Below are 10,696 nucleotides of genomic sequence, written 5' to 3' on the forward strand. Positions count from 1 at the left end.
ACAAGATACTTTCAAAAGCTGGGAGGAGGGAGAGAAACAAAGGGTCTGTGTCTGTCTGTATGCTGGTCTTGGCCAGGGATAGACCAGGAATGGAGTCTTAGAACTTTTAGTAAGTAATCTAGCTAGGCATGTGTTAGATTATGATTTCTTTAAATGGCTGAGAAAAGAATTGTGCTGAATAGAATAACTATTTCTGTCTGTGTATCTTTTTTGTAACTTAAGGTTTTGCCTAGAGGGGTTCTCTATGTTTTTGAATCTAATTACCCTGTAAGATATCTACCATCCTGATTTTACAGGGGGGATTTCTTTATTTCTATTTACTTCTATTTTTTATTAAAAGTCTTCTTGTAAAAAACTGAATGCTTTTTCATTGTTCTCAGATCCAAGGGTTTGGGTCTGTGGTCACCTATGCAAATTGGTGAGGCTTTTTATCCAACATTTCCCAGGAAAGGGGGGGTGCAAGTGTTGGGAGGATTGTTCATTGTTCTTAAGATCCAAGGGTCTGGGTCTGTAGTCACCTAGGCAAATTGGTGAGGCTTTTTACCAAACCTTGTCCAGGAAGTGGGGGGCAGGGTTTTGGGAAGTATTTTGGGGGGAAAGACGCGTCCAAACAGCTCTTCCCCAGTAACCAGTATTAGTTTGGTGGTGGTAGCGGCCAGTCCAAGGACAACGGGGGGGAATATTTTGTACCTTGGGGAAGTTTTGACCTAAGCTGGTAAAGATAAGCTTAGGAGGTTTTTTCATGCAGGTCCCCACATCTGTACCCTAGAGTTCAGAGTGGGGGAGGAACCTTGACAAAAGGGAAGAATGACTTTGTACTGAGAGTAAATTGACGTATCCATAATTGCAGCTGGCATTTCTGATCCTTGTGTAGATGGCAGCCATTTTGCTAAAAGCGTAAGAGATATTTTGTGAAACTGTGTCCCGGCAATAGCTTTTGGTAAGAGATGAAACCTATTACTATCTTGCTTTTAATATGGTTTAACCACAAAGGCCTGATTAAAGTTGTATCTGGATCAAGACCAATATGTTTAATAGTTAAGGCCAAGATTTTAAATAATAGTTCCTGAATCCACAGTGTTTTTAGTGCTGGCCAACTTTTTTTTTTTTGCGGGGGGGGGTGGGGGTGGGTATTGTGACAAATTTTCTAATTCAATGAAAAAATGGGGAAAACATGCATATCCCCCCTCCTATTTTTAGACCAGCTGTAATACACACACACACTTCACACGCACAGGTGAACTGCTCAGAGTATAGTACTGTATTAGTACATGGTATTTCCCAATTATTTTTACTGTTAGATATTACCAGCCCCAGCCAATTGAACAGTTATTAGGATTTTAGCTGCTGGTGATATTATTGATTAAGCTGCTCACAGGACATTGAAACCCTTAGCTTTTGTCAAAGTCCCCATTTGAGAACATTTCTGAATGGACACCAGTTTCTTCAATTTTTGTTTACATTCCCTTCTGTTTCCTAATGTATTAACAATGATTTCATGATGGCTCTCAGCTCCATCAGAGTTCTCACACACGCAGTCTGAATGTGGACAAGGGGTTTTAACATCTCATTTAGCAGTTGCAGAGTTAGACCATTTCTTATCTGGCACAAAAACCACTGGCAAACTGTGTGTCTCATCCCCCTCTAGTGCTGGTCCTCTAGAAGATGACAACCTTCTACTGGAAACAGTACATTAGCTCACATGGCATTAAAGGTTCCAACACTGCTGATGACCCATGTGGGTGTCAATGTGATGCCACATAATGGAATTTCTGAGGCAGGGATAGAATCCAATTCTCCAGGGCAGAGTTCAATTGCCTTACCTGTCAGACGAAGAACATAAGAATGGTCATACTGGGTTAGACCAATGGTCCATCTAGCTCAGTATCCTGACTTCTAACAGTGACCAGTGCCAGATGTTTCAAAGTGAATGAACAGAACAGGGCAATTAATGAGTGATCTATCCCCTGTTGTCCAGTCCCATCTTCTGGAAGTCAGAGGTTTAGGGACACCCAGAGCATGGGGTTGCATCCCTGACCATCTTGGCTAAGAGCCATTGATGGACCTGTCCTCCATGAAGTTTCCTTTCTTTTTCCTATCCTTTCTGTTCCTGCAATCCCCTGCCTCATCAACTGTACACCTTCCAACTTCTGCAACAAATGAAGCAGACATTCTGCAAAAAACAGCCCTTTTCACTACACAACCCTGAGTCATCCCCAGTGCAGGTCCGATCCTGTGCACTGAATGAGGCAGGGGGCCTGTGGAAAAAAATACTATATAATATAATTCAAGACTGTATTATAATGCATGAGTAGAAGGGAGCAAATCAAATTGAACAGATAACCTTAATTCTGGCATTTCGTAACTTTTGAATATTTGATTTTGCGCCCTTGACATTCTTTTAACATAGTTTTTGTGTATTAGTATATGTATATATTAAAGTGATGCATACTGAATTGTCTCTCCTTGGCTTGATAGCTGGAATATTGCACCAGAAACAATTGGCCATATAACTACATCACAAACCCACACACAAGTTGGTCTTCCTTTGCCAGCCATGTTTCTTCTGTGCTGTTGGAATGCAGTTTAAGTTCAGCTCATCTGTGAGTAGTCCCAACTAGTTCCACAGTCAAAAACTAGGACTTGCTGATCGCCAGATTATAAATAAAAAAAGACTTGTCAAATTACTATAAGACTTGGGTGTGAAAACATGTTTGTGGAAAATATTCTTAGGCTGACTTTGGGTATTAAAATTACATGGGCTGAAGCCAAGCTATTCTATTTTCCTGTGTATAGACAAGCAATTTGATATTTGCTATGAAACAAAGGAATTTTTAGTGCATCTACCTGCACCAGGGTTTGCCTGGAAAAAGGGTCACCTGAGATTTGCACAAAAGACAGAACACGGAGTCTCTAATTGAACAGAAAGCAATGCCAGAAATAGAGACTGGGAAAAGAACAAGGGGGGTAAGCACTAAATCATTTCAATAAAGTTAACATCAAGGCCAGGAAAATGTGTAAAACAGCTTCATGAGTTGTTGTGTGGGCCAAATTCAATGCCGGTCCAAAGTGGTGCAATTCCATTGAGTTTGACCCTGTGCGTACACCCATCCATCTGAAGAACTGTGATGGATTTGCTCTTTCCTAATAGCTGTCTCCATTATCTGAGCAAATGAAGCCACTTATTAGATTGATGGAGGCCTTTTGTTCTGGTCTATACTTGAAGTTCTATCAGCATAGCTACATCGGTCAGCGGTATGAACAATAAGTACACATACCGAAACCAACATAGTCATGATGACATAACCCACAGCATGGATGCAGCTATGTTGATGAAAGAGGGCTTACGTCAATGTAGCTAACGTCGTTAGGGGAAGTAGTGTTCCTAGGTCAACAGAATATCTCCTTCTACTAGCATAGGCTGTGTCTACACTAGAAGGTGATGCCAGCATAGCTATGCCAGTATAGTCTCTCTAGTAGACATGGCCTTAGAAACTCTGAATCCTAAACTCTAGTCTCTTTTGTGTCTCTCAAGACAGACTTGGATTTTTAGAGCATTATCTCTATGGTCTTCTGCTCCAGCTGTAGTGAACACTATTGCTGTATGAGGTTCAAAATGATACAAAAAATTAAGACCATATTAAAAATTGTTTGAAGATCATCCAGTAGTTTTCTTTCATACAACCAACATTACTCTGCAGCAAAACCTAACCTTATAGACAGGATGGGCTTCCTTTCACACAGTAATTCTGTACAAAGCCAAATGTAGATTCCCTTACTACTTCTGTCCCATGCCCACCAAAAACCATGCTGACAAAGGATTTGATGTAGCTTGATGTAATTGGAAGAAGCTATGCGCCTTGCATCCTAATCCTAGCATTAAGGTTATGTAATAATGTTTTGTTCTAATTATCAGTGAAAGGTTGGATTTTTATATATATAAAAATGAGTTTATTTCTTATGGGCTGCCATTAATTCCTCAATCTAGATGTGACTTTTGTATTTCCTATGATTGATCTGCCTGCAATGTTGAGTTCAGATTCAACTCAGTTCCTTTTCAGCCATGATGGACCTTTGTTGGGACTAGCGTGTTCTTCAAACAAAGATTTATCATCCCATCCTCTATGGGTTTCCTGTGTTCTTTTTTGGGAGTTATATGTACTGTTTAAGACCATATCTTACTTTCCCTTTCTGCTTTGGGGCTAATGCACAATAAACCAGGTGAATGCCAACTCTCTGCACCCTATTAGTATCTCAGGTGCCATTGTAAAGTACAGCATGCTCTCATTCAAGATTATAAGTTTTCTCCTGATCACATACCGTACTATTTACCGCTGTATAATCATAGAATCATAGAAGATTGGGTTGGAAGAGACCTCAGGAGGTCATCTAGTCCAATCCCCGGTTCAAAGCAGGACCAACCCCAACTAAATCATCCCAGCCAGGACTTTGTCAACCTGGGCCTAAAAAAACCTCTAAGGATGGAGATTCCACCACCTCCCTAGGTAATGCATTCTAGTGCTTCACCACACTCCTAATGGAATAGTTTTTCCTAATATCCAACCTAGACCTCCCCCACTGCAACTTGAGACCATTGCTCCTTGTTCTGTCATCTGCCACCACAGAGAACAGCCTAGCTCCATCCTCTTTGGGACCCCCCCCCCCCCCCCACTGCCTTCAGGTAGTTGAAGCCTGCTATCAAATCCCCCCTCACTCTTCTCTTCTGCAGACTAAATAAGCCCAGTTCCCTCAGCCTCTCCTCATAAGTCATGTGCCCCAGCCCCCTAATCATTTTCATTGCCCTCCGCTGGACTTTCTCCGATTTGTCCACATCCTTTCTGTAGTAGGGGGCCCAAAACTGGATGGATGCAATACTCCAGATGTGGCCTCACCAGTGCTGAATAGAGGGGAATAATCACTTCCCTCAATCTGCTGGCAGTGCTCCAATATGCCATTAGCCTTCTTGGCAACAAGGGCACACTGTTGACTCATATCCAGCTTCTTGTCCACTGTAATCCCCAAGTCCTTTTCTGCAGAACTGCCGCTTAGCCAGTCGGTCCCCAGCCTGTAGCAGTGCATGGGATTCTTCCATCCTAAGTGCAGGACTCTGCACTTGTCCTTGTTGAACCGCATCAGATTTCTTTTGGCCCAATCCTCCAATTTGTCTAGGTCACTCTGTATCCTATCCCTACCCTCCAGCGTATCTACCTCTCTCCCCAGCTTAGTGTCACCTGCGAATTTGCTGATGGTGCAATCTATCCCCTCATCCAGATCATTAATGAAGATGTTGAACAAAACTGGACCCAGGACTGACCCCTGGGGCACTCCGCTTGATACCAGCTGCCAACTAGACATCGAGCCATTGATCACTGCCGGTTGAGCCTGATGATCTAGTCAGCTTTCTATCTACTTTATAGTCCATTCATCCAAACCATATTTAATAAACTTGCTGGCAAGAATACAGTGAGAGACCATATCAACAGCTTTGCAAAAGTCAAGGTATATCACAACCACCACTTTCCCCATATCCACAGAGCCAGTTATCTCATCAAAAAAGCAATCAGGTTGGTCAGGCATGACTTGCCGTTGGTGAATCCATGTTGACTGTTCCTGATCACCTTCCTCTTCTCCAAGTGCTTCAAAATGGATTTCTTGAGGACCTGCTCCATGATTTTTCCAGGGGTCGAGGTGAGGCTGACCGGTCTGTAGTTATACAATATACAGCTGTAAATACACAGGTTAACCAAATGTCCTGGGAAGTGAAAATTGTGGTAGATCAAGATTGCTACATATTACAGAAGAACAATTGCCAGTTTACACATCCACAACATAAGTAGCTATCAGCCAAAATTGCCAATCTGTGCTTTGACCTATATACATAATTATTTCGAAAATACTCCCATTGATTGAAACAAGAGTTGAATTGGGCCCAAAGTTAGCATCTTGATAGCTACCTCTTACAACATCATTACTACCTTTTGACTTCAAAGATATTTTTCTCAGTTTAATAGCATTGGGCGACTGTTTTATCATGAATAAATGCCCAGCAAATACATCAGTTCTTTGTACTGAAGGAATTTTTAAGATATAAATTTAACCTAATCCTCATGTGAAAATCCACTGAGGAAAAAGGCTGCCTAAGGAAATCTTTATTATGAATATGTTAGATTCATTTTCATTATTTCGTACTAGTTATGTTCTGGTAGTATGCTCAGACAACAGACAAAAAGAGACAGGGTCCCAGACTCAAGGCTTTTATGATCTGGGCCTGATTCTGCAAACTCTCCCACGCTTATTCCTACCAGAGTCAATGGGCGCACGCATACCTCTGGGTGTAAGCGTTTGCAGGACCAGGCCATATGTCAACAAACAACAGTACCCAAACATAATCTCCATACAAGATTTATTGGTTGAGGATCAGACCTTCTTGCAATCAGTTTTAGTTAGGCTTGTCTATTTACTAATTAGCATGAGCAATGCAAGATGGCTGATGGAATAGTAATGAAAGGACTTAAATGAACCCATGAGTAATTCATCATATTTAATAATGTGATATATATGTAATTTTACTAATTGTGATACATTTTGTACGTGTATAGCCCTTTCAGCTGAGGATCTCAAGGCATTTTACAAATGTGAACTAATTGAGCCTCATGATACCCTTGCCAGGGAGGTAAATGAAACAGGTTTCCCATTACTCACCACTGGGGTGAAGCAGTAGCTGATTAAGAGCATGCTGAAACCATATGCAAGTCTTGGGCAAAGGGTTTTTTTTCTGAGCTCATCTGAACCTCCTGCCTTGTCTTGCAGAGAAGCCAGAATTCTGAAGGTGTGATTGCTCAACCCCCTTCCATGGGGAGACTGATGTCATGTCTAGGATGATGTCTTCACTGTTGGAGAAACCTGTGAGGGGGAGAGTGCACTTATTCAAACACATATGCAGTCATAATAAAAGACACCCATGCAATGACTGACAGAGTAAATGAATTTCTGTAGCAATGTCCTTTATAAAGCTTGCCCCATTGTGAAAGTCCTTCCTTAACTACAAACAGCGTCTTCACGTTCTTCTCCTGAAGACAAGGCTGCGTGTTCTGAAAAAGCTTATGCACAGTTATGGCTACAGGACATAAATCCACAACTTGAGGGAGAATAATTAATCTGGGGCTTCAGTTTTTTATATCTATCACTGTAGCTGAATTGGTGTTTCATTGAGATTGGTGAGGTCTGTGGTTCCAGAGAGCTTTCATAGCATCTCTCTGGTGTGTTGTACACAGGAGGGATTTTTGGTTTGGGTTTCTTCCTTAGCAATGACAGAGGCCTGGAATTTTGCTAACAATCTACCATGCTTCATTTCCCACTCTCCAAACACAGATACTCCCAACTTGTTGAGAAGGATTCTAGGCCACATGCTATCCAAGAGGCATTTCCTAAACTAGGAAAAATGGTAATAAGCATTACCACCAGAAGCCATCCAAAACAATTAGATTGCCAAGGCCTTCAGTGATGGGACGCTGCAAAGGTGCCCTACCACACGGAAAGTATGAGTAACTCAGACATAATTCCTCCAGGCACTGGGGGCAATGTCCGGCTTGCCTCTGGGGTTTCTAGTGCTGCTGTCACCACCACTTATAGGTCTTATGTATCAGGAGGACTGATATTGTGGCTTCCCCTTTGCACAAGCATATTATGGAAGGGGGTCTCCTTGTGTCTCTAAACTCATACACTGCACAAGACTAGCGTGAGTTGAAACCTACGTGCCCTTATTACGCACTCATATTAATACACTACAGGAGGCATTCACAAATAATAGGAGCGTGTTAATTTAATACCTGAATATTGTTGGAACTATTATCAGTGAATAAGGGTTCCACATAAAGAAACAAGCCTTGGTGCTCAAGATTAAATGCTAAATTATACTGTGAAGAGAAATTAAAGTAATTTTTAAAATAAATGCAAAATAGAACTGTTGGGCTAGTGCTATAGCATCATCTACTGGCTGTTTCTCAGAATACCATTAACATCTAAATTGTAGGTTTCAGAGTGGTAGCCGTGTTAGTCTGTATCTGCGAAAACGAGGAGTCCTTGTGGCACCTTAGAGACTAACAAATTTATTTGGGCATGCCTTATGCCCAAATAAGTTTGTTAGTCTCTAAGGTGCCACAAGGACTCTGTGTTGTTTTTATCTAAATTATAGTTAATTTGCCCTTTTTTGCCTGAAACATGACATAATTTTCTTTTATATGGAGGCAGTGGGAAGGGAGACAGGAGAGGGCTAAATTCCATTTTCAGTTATGGTCTATGGGCTGGAGCATATGTTTTGGACTACATATTACCCTCAAATCACAGCAGCTCTGTCTGTGATATCAAGGAGAGGTTTTGCACAAAGATCAAGGGTCACATATAGCTTTTATGTAGTAACTAAACTCACTTATTCAACTGACTTCAGCATCTCTCAGTGGGAGAATTTGCTTCTCTTTAGGAACCTATTTGTTTCTCCTCCTTCCTCAACCTCCTTTCTGTTTCTTTCCCTCTTTCTTGTCTTTCCTCCTTCCTTTGTTCTGCTTTTCCCACCACCCATGGGGTTCATACTGACCCAGTTCCCCATAAACTGATCAGCAATGAAAGTTTATGATATGTCCATCGTCAAAATTAGGCTTTTTAGAGTGACATCCTTATGCTTTGAACCAAGGACTGGTGCGGTCACATCTCTCAGTCCCAGTCTACACACAGTTTTTGTACTGATTTAACTATTTTGATTAGGGTGTGTGTAATAAATTACTAAATAGTTAAAGCTGTACAACCTCGACTGGAGACATAGTTATACTATAGAGAGAGATGCCTTATACTGGTTGATAGCTTATTCCCATAAGCATAAGGAGCATAAAGTAATACCAGAATAATCACCTTTGATATACGTATGTTTTCAAATGGATATATAGTTAAAAGCAATACAAAAATTGTGTTAAGTATTGTTTCTGGCTGTTTACAAAGTTAGGCAGACAACACAGCATTAATTACACAGGGTTCACATTTGGATTGGCAGGATCACTTCACAACCATGAGAGCTAGAAGAAACATATTTTTCAGAGTTGCTCACACTCGTGATTTTATTGTGAGCCTTGTGATATTTTCTGTGTTTTAACCTTGTGAACTACAGGTTTCTCGTGAATTTTTGCACTTGTTCCAAAGGGTTGCCATCTTCCATCAGTTTCAACAGGACTGAAGCAACAGGCAAGATAGCCAATATTTTCCTACAGATTTTGCATGAGGAAGTGTGGCTACCCCCAATAAAGATGGCCATTGTTTTCAATGGTACGGAAGTTAAGATACTGTAGGAAATTGTGAGAAGGAGCAGGAGGGAGCCTGGGAGGGGGAGATGGAAATATGGGGATTCAGAACAGAGAGAAGAGGATGTGCAGGGGATGGAGGGGGCCCCAGGAGGTTATCAGAGGGGAAACTGGGGAATATGAAGAAGTAGCAGGGTCAGAGGGGTTCTGCGGGGCAGGAGGAAGACTGAGGCGTGTGCTGGGGAATGTGGAGGAAAGGTGGCAATTAAAGGGGAGATTGGGGAGCTTGGGGTGCAGGAGGAGACAGGAGACTGTGGGTGCAGAAGGGGAGCTGAGAGGAGCAAGGGAGAAGGAGTGGGAATTGGAGGGGGCAGGCAGGGCCAATCAGAGCGGGGGCCAGGAAGGTCATTTGGCCTGGGCCTCAAGCTCAAAGGAGGCCTCAGATTTAGACACTGGTTAATTTTTTGGCATTTGAGAAGTTTCACAACTTGTTTTTATGCGCATCCCTATCAGACCAAAAGGTGACACACTCTCTCAGCTTACAGAGTAACAGCCGTGTTAGTCTGTATTCGCAAAAAGAAAAGGAGTACTTGTGGCACCTTAGAAACTAACCAATTTATTTGAGCATAAGCTTTCGTGAGCTACAGCTCACTTCATCGGATGCATACTGGGGAAAGTGTAGAAGATCTTATTATATACACACAAAGCATGAAACAATACCTCCTCCCACCCCACTCTCCTGCTGGTAATAGCTTATCTAAAGTGATCACTCTCCTTACAATGTGTATGATAATCAAGGTGGGCCATTTCCAGCACAAATCCAGGTTTTCTCACACACACACACCCCACACACAAACTCACTCTCTTGCTGATAATAGCTTATCCAAAGTGACCACTCTCCTTACAATGTGTATGATAATCAAGGTGGGCCATTTCCAGCACAAATCCAGGGTTTAACAAGAACGTCTGGGGGGGGGAGGGGGGGGAGAGGAGGTAGGAAAAAAAAAGCTTAGAGCTGCCAATGTAAGCAAGTAAGAGATGTGATTTGGTAAAAGACATAATAGGAAGGGGAGTGCTGGCGGGGGGCACATGCCAGGCAGAGTTTAAATCTCACAGACCAACCCATGCAAGTTATTTCTAGATCCCCAGGAACTGTAAACCAAGCTCAGGATTTGGGATTGGTGACGGGGCGCGGGTGGCAATAGGGACTCTGCGCTCTTTGCCTCCTTTGGTTTTCCCCCGGCCCGCGCTCCGCTCCAGCCCCAGCGCTCCAGGGAGCCCCTTCCTCCCTTCCGTAACACCACCGTGATCCAGGTGCCGGGTTTTCCCCCGCGCCCCGCCCGGCTCCGCTCTGGAGTTTCTGTTCCGGGTTTCCCCCGCCTCCCGCCCGGCCCGGCCCCGCCCCGCGG

At 42.7% G+C, this 10,696-nt stretch overlaps 1 long non-coding RNA gene across 1 annotated transcript; it reads right to left on the reverse strand.

The window, feature by feature from the left end:
* Positions 1-434: 434 nt before the first annotated feature.
* LOC142072682 (uncharacterized) lies at positions 435-10,694 on the reverse strand. Its single transcript, XR_012669200.1, has 3 exons — positions 6,703-10,694; positions 5,585-5,703; positions 435-1,823 (listed from the first exon to the last, which is right to left on the reverse strand). It is a non-coding gene; the product is annotated as an uncharacterized LOC142072682 (long non-coding RNA).
* Positions 10,695-10,696: the final 2 nt, after the last annotated feature.

This window comes from Caretta caretta, chromosome 7, assembly GCF_965140235.1.
Source record: "Caretta caretta isolate rCarCar2 chromosome 7, rCarCar1.hap1, whole genome shotgun sequence".
Lineage (NCBI taxonomy): Eukaryota > Metazoa > Chordata > Testudines > Cheloniidae > Caretta > Caretta caretta.